Source organism: Amyelois transitella, chromosome 7 (genome assembly GCF_032362555.1).
Source record: "Amyelois transitella isolate CPQ chromosome 7, ilAmyTran1.1, whole genome shotgun sequence".
Lineage (NCBI taxonomy): Eukaryota > Metazoa > Arthropoda > Insecta > Lepidoptera > Pyralidae > Amyelois > Amyelois transitella.
In genome coordinates this window covers 2,595,257-2,618,147 of record NC_083510.1, presented here as the reverse complement: position 1 = coordinate 2,618,147, position 22,891 = coordinate 2,595,257, and the positions used below count along the sequence as shown (strand labels likewise).

General features: G+C 30.0%; 1 long non-coding RNA gene across 1 annotated transcript; it reads right to left on the bottom strand.

The window, feature by feature from the left end:
- Positions 1–1,184: 1,184 nt before the first annotated feature.
- LOC132901955 (uncharacterized) lies at positions 1,185–22,879 on the bottom strand. Its single transcript, XR_009656956.1, has 2 exons — positions 7,040–22,879; positions 1,185–6,996 (listed from the first exon to the last, which is right to left on the bottom strand). It is a non-coding gene; the product is annotated as an uncharacterized LOC132901955 (long non-coding RNA).
- Between the last annotated feature and the right edge of the window lie 12 nt (positions 22,880–22,891).

Sequence of the window (22,891 nt, the reverse complement as noted above, 5' to 3'; positions counted from 1 at the left end):
TTCAGAAATACTTAATTTAATTATTATTGAATTTTGTTTTTTTTCTTTGAGTTTTTGCGTTTTCATAGATTCAAATATTGACGCAGACGGAGGCCGTTGATGTTATTTTTATTACAAATTATATAATTTAAGACGTTTGCACTTTTTATACGTTTTGTTATTTAAATGGGTATTTGAACTTTTGTTATGTTCTTATTTTTGCTCATGTATTTTTACACTCACTTTTTTCATTTTTTTTCCTAAAATTTTCTCTACTGGAAGAGATTCCATTAGGATAAACCCGCAGTAATCAGCACTTATTAACTTTTTAACAAATGTAGGTAGGTATATGTTTTCCCTGTACGTACTGATATATAAATTTGTTACGATTTTAGAATATAGTGTATAGCATTACTTTTAATATCGAGTTCTCTTTTATTATAATCTACAGTATAGTTTCTATTCTATGAATTTTTATTGTAAAACGATTTACTTTAGTTCTTAAATTCTGAAATACTTCAATCACTATCATAATAAGTTTGATACGTTTTCTTACGCATAGGTCAACGGATAATTTTTTTATATAAATAGAAAGTTATAGATGGCGTAGTTATCTCATATTAAAATAATTCAGACATTTTTGCAGTTTTTATACCTCACTTAATATAGACTTTATATACTTAGATATAATCCCATATTTTTGTGTTTTTAATATCTTAAGTGGTTCTGTTAGAAAGCATTCGTCACATTGACATGAGTCTGTTACTTACTGACTAAATATTTATCATGGTCCTCGGTTCTAGATATAAAGAATTTTACCATATATATGATGTATATGTAAAGATTTATTTCCGATATACGCTGTAGATTTTCTGACTAAAGCAATTGTTAGTTATTTATTTCATTAATTGTAAGTCGTTGCCTGCATATTGCACTTTGATATTTTTATGTTTGTTCCGTTACGATATTTCAGATTCTAATATCTCATCAGTATCTTTTCCTTTCAAGTTAACTTTCAATAAAGCGCTTGCGCATGTTCGAGCTTATTGTTTGTAGTCATACTAACATGGTGGTCTACACCATAAAGATATTTCAAACATACAAGTCAGATATCTTAATAATGTAATAAAATATTCTGAATACCTATTATGTGGCTATCCATAAAAAATTGTTTTTGCTAATGCTGCATCTAAAGATATTTCCGATTCCTAGCGTTAATAAATTAACATTATTTCAATATTTTTGTTAACTCTGTTACATATTTATTATATTTCAATGTATTATGCTTATTTTTTTTTTCAAGAATATCTTTCCATCTTAATGCCATTTTATAACGTTTATGATTTTCTCGTATAGATACGCCATATTTCGTTCATTAATTCCTACTTATTTCATCCTCAGGTACTGACTGACTGCTAAAGATTTCTTATTTTTTAACGCAGAGTCAAGAAATTTAATATTTAAGTATTTTACCCAACTTAATTCACTAGGTAGGTACTTACTAGCCATAGGCTCTCTTAGAAAGTTTTTTTATTATTATACTTATATTGGTTTTACAAGACAGAACATTCTTTTACATAAAATTGTATATACCTACTTTTCTTAAAATTAACATACACACCTATCTAATCGTACATACTCTTACAACGTGCATATATTTGTTATTTATTTTATGTAGGTATCTACTCGTATGCACTTGAAGGATTTGGGTACCTACTATTCAAGACCTTTACAATCGACACATAGTAAAACATTTATATGTGACAAGATTTATATTTCTATATGGGGAAAATTACTTACATGCATGCCTAATACCTATATAATACTTAATACAAAATTCTATACTTTTACGCGTACATCTACGTTAACTAATTATAACATACATACATACATACATACATATAATCACGTCTATATCCCTTGCGGGGTAGACAGAGCCAACAGTCCTGAGCGGACTGATAGGCCACGTTCAGCTATTTGGCTTTAAGATAGAATTGAGATTCGAATAGTGACAAGTTGCTAGCCTATCGCCTAAAAAAGAATCTCAAGTTTGTAAGCCTATCCCTTAGTCGCCTTTTACGACATCCATGGGAAAGAGATGGAGTGGTCCTATTCTTTTTTGTATTGGTGCCGGAAACCACACGGCACTAATTATAACGATTGCAGTATTTAAATTAACATGTTCAATCCAATGAGCATTCATCTAAGTAATATAATTGCCTATTTTTAATGTTTTATTAAATTGAAACAAGCAATTCATTTTCTATGCTGATAATTTACCCAATATTACCAGATGCAATTAATCATACTTGTATGCCATTATTCAAAAAGACCACATTAGATGGTTACGATTTGAAGCAAACTTCTAATTCTATCAATTATTCTTTTGAAAAAATAGCCTTGTGATACTAGCGGGCAAATTAATCCTTCCATCTCACGACCCATGCTTGTTAGTGTTACTCCAAATCTTTAAACGCACATTCAAAACAGAGCTCAAGATTAGGAAGAATTCTAAAGCAACACACACATATAATATATACCTACAAATTAAAATACAAAGAAAAAATTATGTTTAAAGCATTTCTATTCTTATTTAATCAGTACCCACACGAATAAATTCATCCACATTTTCCTACTGCTTTTATTTCCATAACATCTACCTATTATTAACCTATATTTTGTTACCGAAATATGCATAGTTAAGAACTCACAGTTTTTATCTAGTACCTAGTTATTTAATTTGATTAATTCTTTTCAAGACTATTGGCTCTGTCTACCCCGCAAGGGATATAGACGTGACCATATGTATGTATGTATGTATTAATTTGATTATTGTTGTAGCATTAATATAATATAATAATTAATACATTAAAACATTAAAGGTATACTGATGTTAGTATATTACTTAAATGTATAGGGAATTATAACTAAAATAATGGATAAAAAAAAAGTCAACACAAAAACCAATATAGTGATATTTCTATGGAATTCTGAATTTTTGCTATTAATTAGTTTACTCATACTGGAAAACAGGACACATTGATTAAATTAACATAAAAATTCAAATATTAACATAAGTAGATATAAATATTAGATACATCTCTAAATTTTTGACTTTATATGTTAAAAACGTTTAAGCATTCCGTTTTAAGGGTATTACGAGGTTTATATTTGTTTTTTTTTTGTGTCAAACCACAAGCCACAAACCACAATGATAGCAAACTTGATACTATAATATATACTTAGGTATAATTTGTAGATAAATATATTTCAAGCCTCCTTTTACAATTGATGGTCAAACTAATATTGCAAAGGGTTTGTGCATAATTTGGTTAAACATAAAACACAACAAAATATAAGTAATTTAATAGTCGTACAACTATTTTAACCTTTTCTTCTCAGATGCAGTCAACTTCTGTATTTATGATGAATAGCTGTCATTAAATAAATACACATAAGCTGTAAATCAAGAAAACGAATAACAGGTCGCAGGTGGTTTTATAAACAAACTTAATAAAACATATAAGTAGATAGAGTCAGTAATAACAAAAGTAAGCAGATATTTTTGTTCATAATTTCTACCTACAAGATTTTTTGCGGAAAAAATTATAAAAAGCTTTATTATTTATTAACATTTTCGCACTTGTTTTTAAAATCGAAAGTTATTAATGATCGGCGTAGTCTTATAACGATCGAACAGCAGTTATCATTGTTTATACATCAATCTACTTTAACTGTTATTAACTAGTATGATTTCGTTGAATCCTTACATACCTACAACACATATTCTTTTTATAATAAATAAGTAGGTAATGTAGTTTACCAAAGCAAATGTAATGCACATTTTAGATTTTTTAACCTTTCCTTAACGTCATCGTTGTAAATTTATCAGCGGTTATTTTTTTTTCAAATGTTTCAAATGTACACAGTATTTTTTCAGATATTCCTCCCTCTCAGATTTTTCTTACGTTTTCCAATACTTAAAACTTCTTTTACACGCTTTTCAATAATTTGAACAAACTACTTTTAGTTACTTAAGAATATTTATTTTTAAATCGTTCGATGCATTTAAAACCTAATATTAAGTCAAATAATATTCTTCGTTATTTTATACACTGCTTTCCGATAGTTTGAAAACTTATTTAACACTTACACTCAAACTTACATACCTACCTCCCGTACTAGTTTTCTATGTAATGACTTTATTTTTTAATCGTTTTTCTAAACTTATCTTAACTATACTCTTTCCGATTTAAGGACACGTACTAAGGATTATTTAAGGATTCTATATAAATTTTTCCGACGCGTACCACGCTTCTTTTCATAATATAATAGCTTACCTCTTTTACATATAGTTTTCTGATACTCCAATCTCTAACATAAAGCGTTCTTATACTTCCCTAATATCTTTTAACATACCAATCTCGTACTAGCCAACCTTTTTATCATATAGCTTTCCGATACTTTTTCTCATGACCTAGTAGCCAACCTATTTAACATAAAGCTTTCCGATACTTTATCTCATGGCCTAGTAGCCAACCTTTTTAACATATAGCTTTCCGATACTTTATCTCATGGCCTAGTAGCCAACCTATTTAACATATAGCTTTCCGATACTTTATCTCATGGCCTAGTAGCCAACCTTTTTAACATATGGCTTTCTGATACTTTATCTCATGACCTTGTAGCCAACCTATTTAACATATAGCTTTCCGATACTTTATCTCATGACCTAGTAGCCAACCTATTTAACATATCGCTTTCCGATACTTAACTTAATCACATAGCTTAGTAGCCAACCTATTTAACAAATAGCTTTTCGTTTCTTTATCTCATGGCCTAGTAGAAAACCTATTTAACAAATAGCTTTTCGTTACTTTATCTCATGACCTAGTAGCCAACCTATTTAACATATAGCTTTCCGATACTTTACTTAATCACATAGCTTAGTAGCCAACCTATTTAACAAATAGCTTTTCGTTACTTTATCTCATGGCCTAGTAGCCAACCTTTTTAACATATTGCTTTCCGATACTTAATCACATAGCTTAGTAGCCAACCTATTTAACAAATAGCTTTTCGTTACTTTATCTCATGCCTAGTAGCCAACCTTTTTAACATATAGCTTTCCGATACTTTACTTAATCACATAGCTTAGTAGCCAACCTATTTAACAAATAGCTTTCCGATACTTTATCTCATGGCCTAGTAGCCAACCTATTTAACATATAGCTCTCCGATACTTTATCTCATGGCCTAGTAGCCAACCTATTTAACATATAGCTCTCCGATACTTTATCTCATGGCCTTTCCGATACTTTACTTTATCTCATGACCTAGTAGCCAACCTATTTAACATAAAGCTTTCCGATACTTTTCTTTATCTCATGGCCTAGTAGCCAACCTATTTAACATATAGCTTTCCGATACTTTATCTCATGGCCTAGTAGCCAACCTATTTAACATATAGCTTTCCGATACTTTATCTCATGACCTAGTAGCCAACCTATTGAACATATAGCTTTCCGATACTTTATCTCATGGCCTAGTAGCCAACCTATTTAACATATAGCTTTCCGATACTTTATCTCATGGCCTAGTAGCTTACCTTTTTAACATAAACTTAGCTTTCCGATTTATCTCATGGCCTAGTAGCCAATCTATTTAACTTTAAAAATATACATAGCTTTCAGATACCTTACTTTATCGAATCGCTAAGTAGCTACTCTATTTAACGCAAAGCTCTTCGATTCTTTACTTATCTCATAACCCATTTGCCTTCATTAAAGCGTATTTAATAAAGTATTTTCAAGAAAAAATAATTTGTAATAATTTTTATAAATTTATTAAACCTGTAAGTACGCATTGTTAAACTAACAGTTATTATAATAAACTTTTATGAGCATAAATGAGTGAATTGGAGCTTTTCTAATACTAAGTGCGATTGCCAGGTTTCTTACATAACATTTTCAGATATTGATTCATGCAAGCTAACAAAAACCGCAGATGAAATATTTGCTAAGCACCCCGTTGAAAGCACATAACCAATTGCACACATAAAAATTCTTAAGGAGCAATGCATTAATTAAAGTAGGTATTTCAAACAAACCCAATCAATAATTAAATACAAACAAGGGTAGGTAAGTGTGAGTCATGTGATTTAAACTTATGTGAAACGTTTGTACTATGGACATAGATCCGAGATAAAAAGATAGAATTTTTTTCGAGATTGTCAATGTTATCTAAATATTTGCATACAATTTTCGAACACCTAATTAAAACCAATGTATAGACTACATGATTAAATTATTAATACAAATGTGAAAAAGATAATATTATTCAAACGTGATATAAAATTCAACGTACAATTATAGATTTCATTAGTTAATTTTTCCGATACTTTATCCCTCTATCTTTAATGTATCTAGATCTAGCTAGCTTAGAAGCCAAACTATTTTACATATAGATTTACGATACTTTTTTTAATCACGTAGCTTAATAGAGAACCTCTTTAACATATAGCTTTTCGATACTCTATGATATAACCTAGTAGCCAACCTCTTTAACATATAGCTCTCCGATACTTTATAAATTAGATTAGTAGCCAACCTATTTAACATATAGCTTTCCGACACTTTTTTATCACATAGCCTATTAGCTAACCTATTTCACATATAGCTTTCCGATACTTTACTTAATCACATAGCTTAGTAGCCAACCTTTTTAACAAATAGCTTTTCGTTACTTTATCTCATGGCCTAGTAACCAATCTTTTTAACATATAGCTTTCCGATACTTTATCTCATGGCCTAGTAGCCAATCTATTTAACATATAGCTTTCCGATACTTTATCTCATGGCCAACCTATTTAACATATAGCTTTCCGATACTTTATCTCATGGCCTAGTAGCCAACCTATTTAACATATGGCTTTCCGATACTTTATCTCATGACCTTGTAGCCAACCTATTTAACATATAGCTTTCCGATACTTTATCTCATGGCCTAGTAGCCAATCTATTTAACATATAGCTTTCCGATACTTTATCTCATGGCCAACCTATTTAACATATAGCTTTCCGATACTTTATCTCATGGCCTAGTAGCCAACCTATTTAACATATAGCTTTCCGATACTTTATCTCATGGCCTAGTAGCCAATCTATTTAACATATAGCTTTCTGATACTTTATCTCATGGCCTAGTAGCCAACCTATTTAACATATAGCTTTCCGATACTTTATCTCATGGCCTAGTAGCCAACCTATTTAACATATAGCTTTCCGATACTTTATCTCATGGCCTAGTAGCCAATCTATATAACATATAGCTTTCCGATACTTTATCTCATGGCCAAGTAGCCAATCTATATAACATATAGCTTTCCGATACTTTATCTCATGGCCAAGTAGCCAATCTATATAACATATAGCTTTCCGATACTTTATCTCATGGCCTAGTACCCAATCTATACAACATATAGCTTTCCGATACTTTATCTCATGGCCTAGTAGCCAATCTATTTAACATATAGTTTTCTGATACTTTATCTCATGGCCTAGTAGCCAACCTATTTAACATATAGCTTTCCGATACTTTACTGTATCTCATGGCCCAGTAGCCAACCTTTTTAACATATAGTTTTCCGATACTTTATCTCATGACCTAGTAGCCAATCTATATAATATATAGCTTTGCGATACATTATCTCATGGTCTAGTAGCCAATCTATATAACATATAGCTTTCCGATACTTAATCTCATGACCTTGTAGCCAACCTATTTAACATAAAGCTTTCCGATACTTTATCTCATGACCTAGTAGCCAACCTATTTAACATATAGCTCTCCGATACTTTATCTCATGGCCTAGTAGCCAACCTTTTTAAGATATAGTTTTCCGATACTTTATCTCATGGCCTAGTAGCCAATCTATATAACATATAGCTTTCCGATAATTTATCTCATGGCTTAGTAGCTAACCTATTCATCAAATAGCTTAACGATATTTTTCTTTATCACACAGCCTTGTAGCCAACCTTTTCAACATATAGCTTTCCGATACTTTACTTTATCTCATGACCTAGTAGCCAACCTATTTGACATATAGCTTTCAGATACTTTATCTCATGGCCTAGTAGCTAACCTATTTAACATATAGTTTTCCGATACTTTATCTCATGGCCTAGTAGCCAATCTATATAACATATAGCTTTCCGATACTTTATCTCATGGCCTAGTAGCCAACCTATTTAACATATAGATTTCCGATACTTTATCGCATGGCCTAGCAGCCAATCTATATAACATATAGCTTTCCGATACTTTATCTCATGGCCTAGTAGCCAATCTATATAACATATAGCTTTCCGATACTTTATCTCATGGCCTAGTAGCCAACCTATTTAACATATAGATTTCCGATACTTTATCGCATGGCCTAGCAGCCAATCTATATAACATATAGCTTTCCGATACTTTATCTCATGGCCTAGTAGCCAATCTATATAACATATAGCTTTCCGATACTTTATCTCATGGCCTAGTAGCCAACCTATTTAACATATAGTTTTCCGATACTTTATCTCATGACCTAGTAGCCAATTTATATAACACTAGCTGACCCGGCAAACGCTGTTTTGCCAATTATTTTTATATATTATTACGGAACCCTATTTTTTTCCAAATGTTACTCGTGGATAATGTAGCTTTCGAATGGTGAAAGAATTTTTAAAATCGGTCCAGTAGTTTTTGAGCCTATTCATTACAACCAAACAAAGTTTTCCTCTTTATAATATTAGTGTAGATATAGCTTTCCGATACTTAATCTCATGACCTAGTAGCCAACCTATTTAACATAAAGCTTTCCGATACTTTATCTCATGGCCTAATAACCAACCTATTTAACATATAGATTTCCGATACTTTACTTTATCTCATGGCCTAGTAGCCAACCTTTTTAACATATAGTTTTCCGATACTTTATCTCATGACCTAGTAGCCAATCTATATAACATATAGCTTTCCGATACTTTACTTTATCACATAGCCGAGTAGCCAATCTATATAACATATAGCTTTCCGATAATTTATCTCATGGCTTAGTAGCTAACCTATTCATCAAATAGCTTTACGATATTTTTCTTTATCACACAGCCTTGTAGCCAACCTTTTCAACATATAGCTTTCCGATACTTTACTTTATCTCATGGCCTAGTAGCCAACCTTTTTAACATATTGCTTTCCGATACTTTATCTCATGGCCTAGTAGCCAACCTATTTAACATATAGCTTTCCGATACTTTATCTCATGGCCTAGCAGCCAACCTTTTTAACATATAGCTTTCCGATACTTTATCTCATGGCCTAGTAGCCAACCTATTTAACATATAGCTTTCCGATACTTTATCTCATGGCCTAGTAGCCAACCTATTTAACATATAGCTTTCCGATACTTTATCTCATGGCCTAGTAGCCAACCTATTTAACATATAGCTTTCCGATACTTTATCTCATGACCTAGTAGCCAACCTATTTAACATATAGCTTTCCGATACTTTATCTCATGGCCTAGTAGCCAACCTATTTAACATATAGCTTTCCGATACTTTATCTCATGGCCTAGTAGCCAACCTATTTAACATATAGCTTTCCGATACTTTATCTCATGACCTAGTAGCCAACCTATTTAACATATAGCTTTCCGATACTTTATCTCATGGCCTAGTAGCCAACCTATTTAACATATAGCTTTCCGATACTTTATCTCATGGCCTAGTAGCCAACCTATTTAACATATAGCTTTCCGATACTTTATCTCATGGCCTAGTAGCCAACCTATTTAACATATAGCTTTCCGATACTTTATCTCATGGCCTAGTAGCCAACCTATTTAACATATAGCTTTCCGATACTTTATCTCATGGCCTAGTAGCCAATCTATTTAACTTTAAAAATATACATAGCTTTCAGATACCTTACTTTATCGAATCGCTAAGTAGCTACTCTATTTAACGCAAAGCTCTTCGATTCTTTACTTATCTCATAACCCATTTGCCTTCATTAAAACGTATTTAATAAAGTATTTTCAAGAAAAAATAATTTGTAATAATTTTTATAAATTTATTAAACCTGTAAGTACGCATTGTTAAACTAACAGTTATTATAATAAACTTTTATGACCATAAATGAGTGAATTAGGCTTTTCCAATACTAAGTGCGATTGCCAGGTTTCTTACATAACATTTTCAGATATTGATTCATGCAAGCTAACAAAAACCGCAGATGAAATATTTGCTAAGCACCCCGTTGAAAGCACATAACCAATTGCACACATAAAAATTCTTAAGGAGCAATGCATTAATTAAAGTAGGTATTTCAAGCAAACCCAATCAATAATTAAATACAAACAAGGGTAGGTAAGTGTGAGTCATGTGATTTAAACTTATGTAAAACGTTTGTACTATGGACATAGATCCGAGATAAAAAGATTGAAATTTTTTTCGATATTGTCAATGTTATCTAAATATTTGCATACAATTTTCCAATTTATAGACTACATGATTAAATTATTAACACAAATGTGAAAGATTCATCGTACAATTAAAGATTTCATTAAGTAAATTTTTCCGATACTTTATCTATTGATTTCCATTTTTTTATATCCTTTATCGCATAGTCAAGAAGCTTACGTCTTTAACATAACTTTCTGCTCTTTTATTACACAATCTACGTTGCTTATCTCTGTAACATATTACTTTCCAATTAGTAATCCACTTTATCTCACAACCTTACTTTTTAACATTTAGGTTTCTGATTCATTATCACAAGCCCTAGTTGCTAACCTATTTCATGTATAGTCTTCCGATAGGTAAGACAACGTGTAAAATATGAATAATCCCCTCTCTCTATTTGCTTTATAGATGTCAAATATCTTAAACACTATGTCATAGCCTGGTAGTCAATCCTTTTACATAACATATAGTTTTCCTATGCTATACTTTATGTTTGTTCCATTAATATAATATATAGTTTTCCAATACTCTACTTAGTCATATAGCCTAGAACTAACCTCTGTTTCATGGTCAACCTCGCCCGCCAATACGTTACGTTATCTTTTTATTCTTATTATAACCTAGTGGCCAACTTAACTATCCGATATTTAACAATTTTCCGATACGTAACACACTTCATATCTTAGCCTAGTGGCAATTGTATTAAAATCTCTAAAAGGTTACCGATGGCTTTCACACGATTTATATCAAAGCCCAATGGCCAACCTCGCTCATTTAAGAGCGAGTTTACGTTATCAACTGCACTACCCATACTTAGTTTTACTTAAAAACCTAGTGTCAAATTAAGCTCTTTATAAAGCTTTACACATGATTTATCTCAAAGGCTGAGGACAATGTCGCACTCCGATACTTCATTACATAGCTTAGTAGGCAACCTCTTTAACATATAACTTTCCGATATTTTATAATATAGCTTAGAAGCCAAACTATTTAACATATAGATTTCCGATACTTCATTTGATCATATAGCCTAGTATATATTTAAAATATACATAGCTTTCAGATACCTTACTTTAGCGAATAGCTTAGTAGCCAATCTATTTAACACAAAACTTTTCGATTCTTTACTTATCTAATTAATAATTTAAGTATTTAAAAAAAAATTTACTCAAGTTAATATTATTTAAGTAAGTAATCTAGTTATATTTTTTAATAAATTAATTAAACCTATAAGTACGCGTTGTCAAACTAACCAGTATATAAACTTCTATAATAAACTTTTATGATCATAATTGAGTGAATTGGAGCATTTCTAATACTAAGTGCGATTGCCAGGTTTCTTGCATAACATTTTCAGATATTGATTCATGCAAACTAACAAAAACGGCAGATAAAATATTTGCTAAGCACCCCGTTGAATGCACATAACCAATTGCACACATAAAAAATCTTTAAGAGCAATGCATTAATTAAAGTAGGCATTTCAAGCAAACCCAATCAATAATTAAATACAAACAAGGGTAGGTCAAAGGTTTGTATGTACTACAGACGTAGATCCGAGATAAAAAGATATAATTTTTTTCGATATTGTCAATATTATCGAAATATTTGCATACAATTTTCGAACACCGAATTAAGATCAATGTATAGAATACATGATTAATTATTAACACAAATGTGAAAAAGATAATATTATTCAAACGTGATAAAAAATTTATCGTACTATTATAGATTTCATTAAGTTAAGTTTTCCGATACTTTATCCCTCTATCATTAATGTTTCTACCTATAGTTTTTGAATACTTTGTATCCTTTAACGCATAATCAAGAATTTAACGTCTTTTACATATACCTTCCAGCTACTTTATTACACATCCTACGTTGCTAATCTATGTAATATATAGCTTTCCAATTAGTAATGCACTTTGTCTCATAACCTTATTTTTTAACATACTTATAGCTTTCTGATACATTATCATCAGCCCTAGTTGCCAACCTACTTATTTCATTTATAGTTTTCCGATAGGTAAGACAACGTGTAAAATATGAATAATCCATCTCTCTCTATTTGCTATATATGTAGATGTATAATATCTTAAACACTATCTCAATCCTTTTACCTAACATAAAGCTTTCCGATGCTATACTTTATGTTTGTCCCATTTTGTCCCATATAGCCTAGAACTAACCTCTGTTACATGGCCAACCTCGCCCGCCAATACGTTACGTTATCTTTATCTTCTTATTATAACGTAGTGGCCAATTTAACTTTCCTATATTTAACATACTCGTACTTCATATCTTAGCTTAGTGGCAATTGCATAGAGTTAAACCTCTGGGAGGTTTCCGATGGCTTTCACACGATTTATATCAAAGCCCAGTAGCCTATCTCGCTCTTAAATAGTTAACGTTATCTTTTGGCCAACTGCACTTCCGATACTTAGTTTTACTTAAATACCTAGTGTCAAATAAATATATTTATAAAGCTCTACGATGCTTTGTGTAAAGACATGATTTATCTCAAATGCTGAGAACAACCTCACACTCCGATACTTCATTACATAGCTTAGTAGGCAACCTCTTTAACATATAGCTTTCCGATATTTTATAATATAGCTTAGAAGCCAAACTATTTAACATATAGATTTCCGATTATTTTCTTAATCACGTAGCTTAGTAGCAAGCCTCGTTAATATATAGCTTTCCAATACTTTAACTGATAGGCTATTTGCATTTTTTAACAAATAAATATCTACAATACAGCGTAAACTCTATTTTCCATATATTAAAGTGTCACTAGAAACATTATTAGATTTTCAAGAAAAAATATTATTCATGTAGTCTTAAATTATTTTCATAAATTAATTTAACCTGCAGTTATTCGTTGTAAAACTGACTGTCAATAAAATAAACTTAAATGACCATAAATGAGTGAATTTGAGCATTAAAATGCAATCTAAGTGCGATTGTGAGGTTAATTGTATCACATTTTGGGATATTGATTCATGCTACTTAACAAAACGGACATAAATATTTGCTAACTTCCCCGTTAAAAGCACATAACTAATTGCCAAGAGCAGTACAGTAATTAAAGTAGGTATTTCAAGCAAACCCAATCAATAATTAAACACAAACAAAGGGTAGGTATGTGTGAGTCATGTGATTTAAGCATATGTGAAACATATGGACTAATAGACATATGTATATCCAACAATTTTTACCGGTGTTGTCTAAATTTTAGAACTATTTTGCAAAAAAAAAATTCATGTAAAACACCAAATTAATACCAATTTTCAGACTACACGATTAAATGATTAAAACAAATATGAAAATTTAACCGTGATGATCATACAATAAAATAATAGTCTTCATTAAGTTGATTACAACTAATATGTTCATTATAACTAATAATATGTTCATTATAACTGTAATAGAAACGCGTGATATGATTTAGTAAGCAACCTCTTTAACATATAGCTATTTGATACATTACCCCTCTATCTTCCTGTACCTCCTTACTGTACCTCAATGTACCTACGTATAGCTTTCCAATACTGTATATGCTTTTTCCCATAGTCAAGATGCCAACGTCTTAATACCTAACTTTCTTATATTTTATTACACAGCCTCGCTCACCTCTCAAACATGTAGCTTTCCGATGCCGACACAAACCCTAGCTGCCAACCAATTTGCTTTAAAGCTGTCCTATATCTTACACACTTTATATCATAGACAGGTAGCCAATCACTTTACTAACATATAGCTTGTGTGATACACTTCATTGTATACACTTATTACTTTATCTTTCGCTCTTACACTTATAGCTTTCCAATACTTAGTCATATAGCCTAGAATCCAACTTCTTTTCCATTATAGCTTTCCGATATAGCATACACTTATAACGTTACGTTACATTCGAATTATTTTCTAAATACGCTTCCGATATATAGGAAAGTCAAATTGACTAAAATCATTAATGCATTTCGATACTTCCTTAAATAACCAATCCTAACCTCAACTTAAATACCTATAATATGTTTGTAAAAAGCAACACAATTGTGTCTAAAAAAATATTTGTATTTCATATAAAAACAAATTTAAATATATGTTAACTTGCCTATGAAATAATAAATTAAAGTGAATAAGGATATTTTTTAAGTGCGATGGCTAAGGTCTTTACACCACATTTGCACAAATTGATTCATGCTAAAAAAACGAAGAAAAATTTTTGCTGAACTTTAATTAAAAGCGCATTACCAATTCTAGTAGGAATTTATTAAGTTTAACTGTGTATAAGTTGTGACAATAGATAGAATTAAGTAATATAAAGCAAACCTAAACAATAATTAAACACAAACTTTGTTATGTATGACTTATGTGCTTTTTTATGTGAAGCGTACCTATATATTTTGTTTTTCACATGTGCCAAGTTTTGTTTTAGTGATTTCCAATTCGTCAAATGAATTTCAAGACATTTTCAAACACAATATGAAAACGAATTTATCAACAACTTTAGTAAATCAAAATAAGTAAGTAGCTACTTCACTTTACGTTGTTGTGTTAAGTTGAAGGTGTAAAGTCAATTTACGTCGTACCTTTTACTACGAGGTGCATAAAGTGATTACCAACTAAGATTTAACGTTTGTGTCACTATAATAAGAACATGTAATATATAACTTTGTATCTCACAAGTAAACCTGAGCTTTTTATAGGCTTTTTTAAAAATTGAGTAATTAATCAGTTTTATTGGAGATTATCACTGATAAAATTCTGAGATCAGAATTTGACGTAAAATATATTTGAATAATACCTTAAATGACTTTAGTGATCACTTCTAGATTCTTATGGAATACTTATGGTATTAAACTTATGTGGTCAACGGTCCAACTAAGTAAACTTTGATCAATTGGACTGATGAGGGGTTAAAGCTTCCAAATACTTTGCATTTCATAAGCTAATGAGCATAATGTTAAATTTTTATAGCAAAATACTTTATTATACCTTGGGTGTCTGATATTTCTGAAATTGATTTTATAGGATAGTAGGCAACCACATTTTAATAAAATGTACGAGCTTTCCGATATATTCAATCTATTCAGACTGTAAGAATCTGTGCTTTTAATAACTTTAGGCTTTTAACCCTTTTACATTGATTTTATAAGAAATTTATCTCAGTTTTGTAAGCAAAATTATCAACCTAATAAATGTTAAATGTTCAACATAAAACATTGAAGCGATGTTTAATTTCTTAACTAATGTGTGCTATTGTCCTTCTTTTATGAGTCCTTACTAAGATTAAGAGGCTTATAAACTGACTTATTCGTGTGCCTTATATGGCCAAAAATATTTCTTCTCCATTTCATATACGTATATCAAGTCATGGTAATTACAAAGCAACGCATAATAGTTTTTTTTTTTGAGAAATAATTTTGTTTAGTTAAATACAATGATGAACACAAATGCAGAAATATTCTGAAAATTAGACAATTAAAAACAATTTGGTTTCGAAAAAAGTATCTACGTGCGTTATTTAGCATGTTCAGTTCACATCGCATTTAAATATTAAATTTTATACATGCTTGTGAAAACATAACTGCTAAGCAACCTCTTAAAACATACATACATACCAATTGCCGACATAAATATTAATTGAAGTGAATCACAATCACACGAATAAACAGAAATAGATACTAAGGTGAAATAGTGTGCTCGAAGCTTAGGTGAAGCGTATTGTTTTCAGTATGGAAGAATTATAATTATTATTTTGCAGTTCAAGGCTCTCTATATCTCGTAGAAAATTACAAGGTGTATTTAGTTCATTACAACATTAAATTAATTTTATTAAAGAATAGGTACGTCATGTTAGTAACATGTGCACTTTCCATATTTCTTCATAAATAATATGTCTTATCCTATCTGACCTGAGTACTTGGTACTACTTAGATATTATAATTGTTTTTAATTCTTAGTCTCCTTCATTTTTCCGATACTTTTAAAATTTGTTTCTAAGGCTCACATAGAACCATATTATAGTTTTCCGATACTTTCAATACTTGTTTCCAAGACCCGCAGTCTATCCTATTTTTATTTACTTAACAATACTTTTAATGCCCGTTTCTGAGGCTTTCAGTTCACTATAATATGCTATACATCTTATATTTAATTTACTTGACAATATTTTTAATGCCCGTTTCTAAGGCTTTCAGTCCACTATAATATGCTTTCCGATACTTTCAATACATGTTTCCAATACTATCTTACTTTTATTTACTTTTCAAAACTTTTAATGCCTATTTCTAAGGCTTGCAGTTTTAACTGTTATGTGCTGTTTGATACTTTAAATACTTCTTTCCAACACCCGCAATCTATCTACTTGTATATAATTTTCAATACTTTTAGTGCATGTTTCTAAGATTTTCAGTCTACTTTACTATAATATAATTTTCGATACTTTCAGTACTTATTTCCAAGGCTCGCAATCTATCTTACTTATACTTTAATTTTCAATACTTTTAGTGCCTATTTCTAAGATTTGCAGTCTTATTTTACTATAATATAATTTTCGATACTTTCAATTTCTTATTTCTAAGATATTATAACATTAGAAATATACTTTTTGATGCTTTAAACGCTTGTATCTATATAACTTTCGACGCTCTTGAAAACTTTTTTAAACTCATAGCCAACCTCACTTAAATACCGTTAACACCTGTTTCTATGTCTCGTAATCAATACTTATTTGTTTCAAAACTTTTATGTACAACCAATTTCATTTGAGGTTACCATCTAGATCTAGTTCGCATTAGTATCTATATCAACGATATAATTACAAAAAAGTCTCACTTACACTTATTCTTTTATACCTTTGAAAATTTTGTTATCTTTCCTTTTTTTTCAAATATGTTTTTTTTTCATTTAGTTCCTATCTTCCCCCCTTATTACCCGATCCTCCTCTCCTACACCTAGGCAGGTATGTGATTACTTATAAATGTATAATTTATAAATATGAGTGTGAGTGTGTGAGTTTATGTATGTATGTATGTATAAATATGATAACAGTTGTACTTTATACGATTTTTTTTTCTAGGCTATTCAAGTATGATTTATTATTAAATTACTTTTCCCAGTTTGGCAATCTTATCAAGCAAACAAATGGTTGTTAACCTTATTGTAATTTTTGTGTAAATGTTAGACAAGTAACTAGACATCAGATTAGACATGTTATTGAAAAACCATGCTAAGCCATTGTCAAGGGGACCGTTCCAGGAATGAGCTAAAATTATTTACACTTTAATGATATTTAAAGATGTAATTAACTCTATATTGATTACCGGAAAAACCTTTCTTATATATAATATATGTATAACGCAAAGCACACGGAAATGCAGGACTCGTTACATTTGTGACCCATTTACATCACGTCAAAAATAATCAAGCTTTTTTATTTTAACAACAAAACACAAGAATAATCTTTCGTCTGTAAATTATTTTTTTTATTAACCATAGAAATTTGTTTACAATGACTACACACTACACATTCTTCAGAAACGGACACAAAAGCCAAAATCAAATTTTAATCCAGATCTATAAATATATTGTACCTATAATAAACATAATTTAATTATATTTTACTAAAGTAGGTACCTAAATGACTTAGGTGATTTTTTGACTATCGTGTCACTGTGTTTTACAAAATACCTTTATTCTAAAAATATACATATACATGACATAATTAGGCTGATTCGCACCTAGCTAAAATAAAACATTTCAGATCTCTTATAAATTAACCAACGAAGGCTTAATTTATTTCTGAAAATTGCTTTTTTTTCAACATTTTTTTCTTAGTTTTGTAGTCAATGTTACTCAAACTTATATTCTTGTAACAATTTTCTAAGACTTGTACTAGAAATGCTTTTCACTTCTTTCAATTCTTTTTTTAGACTGGTATACATTTTAACTACCTACTACGTTGTTTATGAATCCTTATTATAAATCCAAATATTTTCACATACACATGAATCTTCTTTCCAATACTTTTAACACCTCTTTTTAAAATACGTAGTCCATTTTACGCTTACTGCTTTTTCTAATACTTATTTTATACTTGTTAGAAAAAGAATAAACTTTTCAAAACTCTTCAATAAGTTTGTTATTTTTTTTTACGCAATCCGATTCTTTTATTATACATTTCCAAACTTTCTATATAACTATTAATTTTTGTTTTAAGATTTGTAATCAACCTTTCTTTAATATGACTACTATCAAATACTTTCAACTCTCGTTTCTAAAACTTTTCGTCCAGATTTAAACATTTACGTTTCGATACTATGCTATGCTCGTTTCTAACACTTTAAGTCAACCTTACTAGGACAAGTTTTTCTATTCTATAACACTAGATTTTTTATTAAAACTTTGAACGATTGATATTTTTCCAATACTCGTAATCACGTTATCATTATTATCTACAAAATGTAAACTAGTACCTATATTTTCTTTTCAACCTCACTCAAAAAAAGCACAGCCGTTCATTTATTTCTTAGCTTTTTATTTCTAAACCTTTTACACCTTATCCTGTACCGTCAACCTAGAATATTTGTTTTATGAATATTGAAATAAAAACAAAGCTTTGTTATACATTTAACACTATTGATACTAATAGAAACAGCATTGGACCATGCTAAGCTATTTTCAAACGCACCATTCCAGGTAGTTTTCTCCAAATACTTACAGCGAAATGGAAATTTATTTTTCTATTAATTCCCAAATAAAATTTAACAAAGAAATGCACTAAATACATAAAGACCATAACGATTCACAAAACACATATTTACAAAGTTTTAGCATTTTAAACAGAACCAAAGAGAACAAACTTTCGATCCGAAATATAATGATTTTCACAGAAGTTGAACTTCGAGTAATAGGTATAGACCAGACATTTCCATTGAACTTGTACAACAGCCACAATTAAATAACAATCTCCCAAAGTAAGCACATTGTAAAGTTTTCATTTAAAAAAATTAACAGGTTAGTTAATTTTAATAACAGGCATGCCAAATCCAAAGAAGCTTACCAAAAATTACATCCAACTTTATGTATCCACATCCTGTTCCCATCCACATTAAGAGCCTTATTTAAAAAAAGGATTATTTTAAATTTCCTATATGTGCCTTTTTTAAACGCTTTAATTTTTTTGGTTTGTAGTCTTAATTGACTAGCGTGAGCTTTCCCATGCATATAAACATCTGTTTTAATTAACTTAGTCGTCCTTACCAGAACTTTTTTAACTTTCCGCAACTTTACAAATTAGTTTTTAAGACCTTATCAAATATGCTTCCCACTATTTTGTTGCCTTTTCATATTTGTATTGAACTATAGAATAGAATAAATTTATTTTCAAAATTGGATACAAGGTTTCACTTATTGACGTCACATCGCTTAAATATAATTATATTTACTACCTACCACCTAAATCGAATTATACTATAATCAACTTAAAACCCTGATACTGAAACAACTTAAAACCCTGATACTAAAACATGCCTCTTAAAATATTAGTCCTTGATATAGAAAACCATGCTGCAATAAGCTTTCTAGTACCTACTTTAAGCACAAGTTTAAATGTTCTTTAGTCATCGTTACTAAACTCGAAACTCTTGTTTCAGTGGAGTTGATCCACTAGAATAAGTTTTCCACTAGAATTACTTAATTAGCTTAATTCTTGTTTCTCAATCTGTCTTAATTTTTCCGATGCTTTGAACCCTTCCTTCCTACGACTTCTTACATTTCCGACATTAAAAAAAATATTCTTTAAATATTAGTAGACAATCTACGTAAACATTTTCTGAGCTTGACGATATTTTAAAAAGTTGTAATTATACAACTTTTAACGACTTTTCCGAAACTTTAATGACGTACGACGTAAGATAATAAATTAGTTATCATCAAACTCTTGTTGCTTAACGCATTTTTCTAGGACATGCAATTGCATGGGGTATGGAATTCCATACTCTCACAAAAAAGAACTTTCTGATACTTTAAACTCTTATTTCTTATCCTTTGCTGATAATTTAAATTCTTGTTTTTCAACCTTACCAGAATAAGCAGTCCAATACTTGTTTCTCGCCCTTTTCCGATAATTTAAACTCTTTTTTCTCATTCATACTTTCCGATACCTTAAACACTAATTTCTCAATCTTATTTGAGCTTTCCGATGCTTTCAACCTTGTTTCTACGGCTTGTACGAAAGCTTACTACACCAAGCTTGAATTTGATACTTAAAATATAATTCATTAAATATTAGTTTCTTTGACATGTATTTAACCATACCATACCTAAGCTTTATCTAAGCTTAACGATACTTTTAATCTTACTAGGGTAAAGCTTTTCGATACCTTAAATACCTACTTGTTTGAAGACTTGCAATCAACGTAGCTGAAATAAGCTTTAATTATCTATACCTAAATACCTCAATACAATTTTAAGCTAATGCTGCATCGAAGGATAACGTAATATCGGCTTGGAGACATTTTATCTCTCCTCTTGTTCCTTGACAGGACATCAACTTACAGACAGTATTGACAGACAGACATTCAGTCTCATTGTATTTTATTGATTCGAAAAAAATATGAATGAGCGAAGGGGGATTATCACCAATACCTGAAAGCTCAAACGCTAATATCATGTCATTCTGTACTCTTATACGTTATAAAATACCATTTCACAGAAGCTGAGGTTATATCGGCTATGTAACCACCAACTACCACTATGAGATCAGGTGTTATTGGTCATATTAAGAAATAACTGCCTTAATTTTACCAAATTATGTTTAAATTAACTATTATGTTAAGGCGTTGCAATTTAGTGCCGTCTAGAAATAAAAACGTAAATAGAAAATAAATATGAAAAATTGTTTAGTAAATGGAGAAGTTGAGTAATGGGGGTTCGTTACACACTTTAAGCTCTTGTATCTTAACCTCATTAGAATAAGCTTGTCTATACTATAGACTCTTTGTTTCTCAATTTTACTAAGATAAGCTTTAGCATTAGACTATAGTTTTTCGATACTTTAAACTCTTTATCTTAACCTTACTGGATACTAATATTTTGGTCGATACTATAATATGAATTTCGATACTTTACTCTTGTTTCTTAACTTGAGATAAATAAGCTTTCCTATACTTTTAACTCTTTTATTTCTTAACCTAACAACAATAAGCTTTCCTATACTTTATACTCTTGTCTCAACCTAACAACAATAAGCTTTTCAATACTTTTAACTCTTGTTTCTCATCCTAACAAATAAGTTTTTCTATTCTTAAACTTTTGTTTCTAAACATAACTTGAATCAGCTTTCCAATACTTCTATAATTTAACTCTTCAATAAGCCTTCTCATACTTTAAACTGATGTCCTCAAACTTACTTAAATAAGATTTCCTATAATTTTAAATCTTGTTTCCTTATCTACTTTAATAAGCTTTACTATACTTTTAACTCTTGTTTCTCTACCTTACTTAAATCATTTTTCCTAATAAACACTTTTGTTACTTGTTACCTTTATTTATCTTGATGTTAACTTTAATAGGTAATGCTAACAGATACCTCAAATACGTGATTATGAGACTTCGTATTCAATCTAACTAGAGTAAGTTCAAATTTCCGTTATTAAAAACATTATTATCCTAAGAATATTAGTTTCTCTGACTTCAAGTTAACCTTCCGAAAGTATTACTAAACCTATCTAGAAAAAGCACTTTGGTTTTCTCAAACAAGTTTTTCCGATACTTTAAAGTCTTGTTTCTTCAACCTAACGGAAATATGCTTTCAGATATTTAAACTCTTGTTACTCAACTTAGAATAAGCTTTTACACACTCTAAACAACAATCGCAATTAACCTTATTCTTAAAACTTTTTGAGACTTTTAACTATTGTTTATGAGCATTAATAAATTAAAATTGTCTTCACTTTACATTGTTTTTCAACCTTACTGGAATAAGTTTAAGATATCTTAAATTTTTGTTTCCATCCTTCTTGGAATAAAGTATTTTTACTCAAAACTTGTTTTCTCAACCGTACTTGAATAAGCTTTTCAATACTTTTACCTACTATAGTTTAAAGTCTTGTTTCTTAACCCTAACTAGAATAAGCTCTCCGATACTTTGAACACTTTGTTTCTTAACCTTTATAGTGTTTTAGTAATTGAAACTTTAAACTTTTGTTTCTTTACCTTACTAGAATTTCAGTTCATACTATTATAAGAATTCCGTTAGTTTAAGCTCTTATTTTAAACCTTAGTAGTACTTTAGTCGTTTATTGTATAATTAGATTTCAGATACTTTAAGCTCTTGTGCCTTAACCTTACCAGTATTTTAGTCATTTATACTATAATAAGAAAACGAT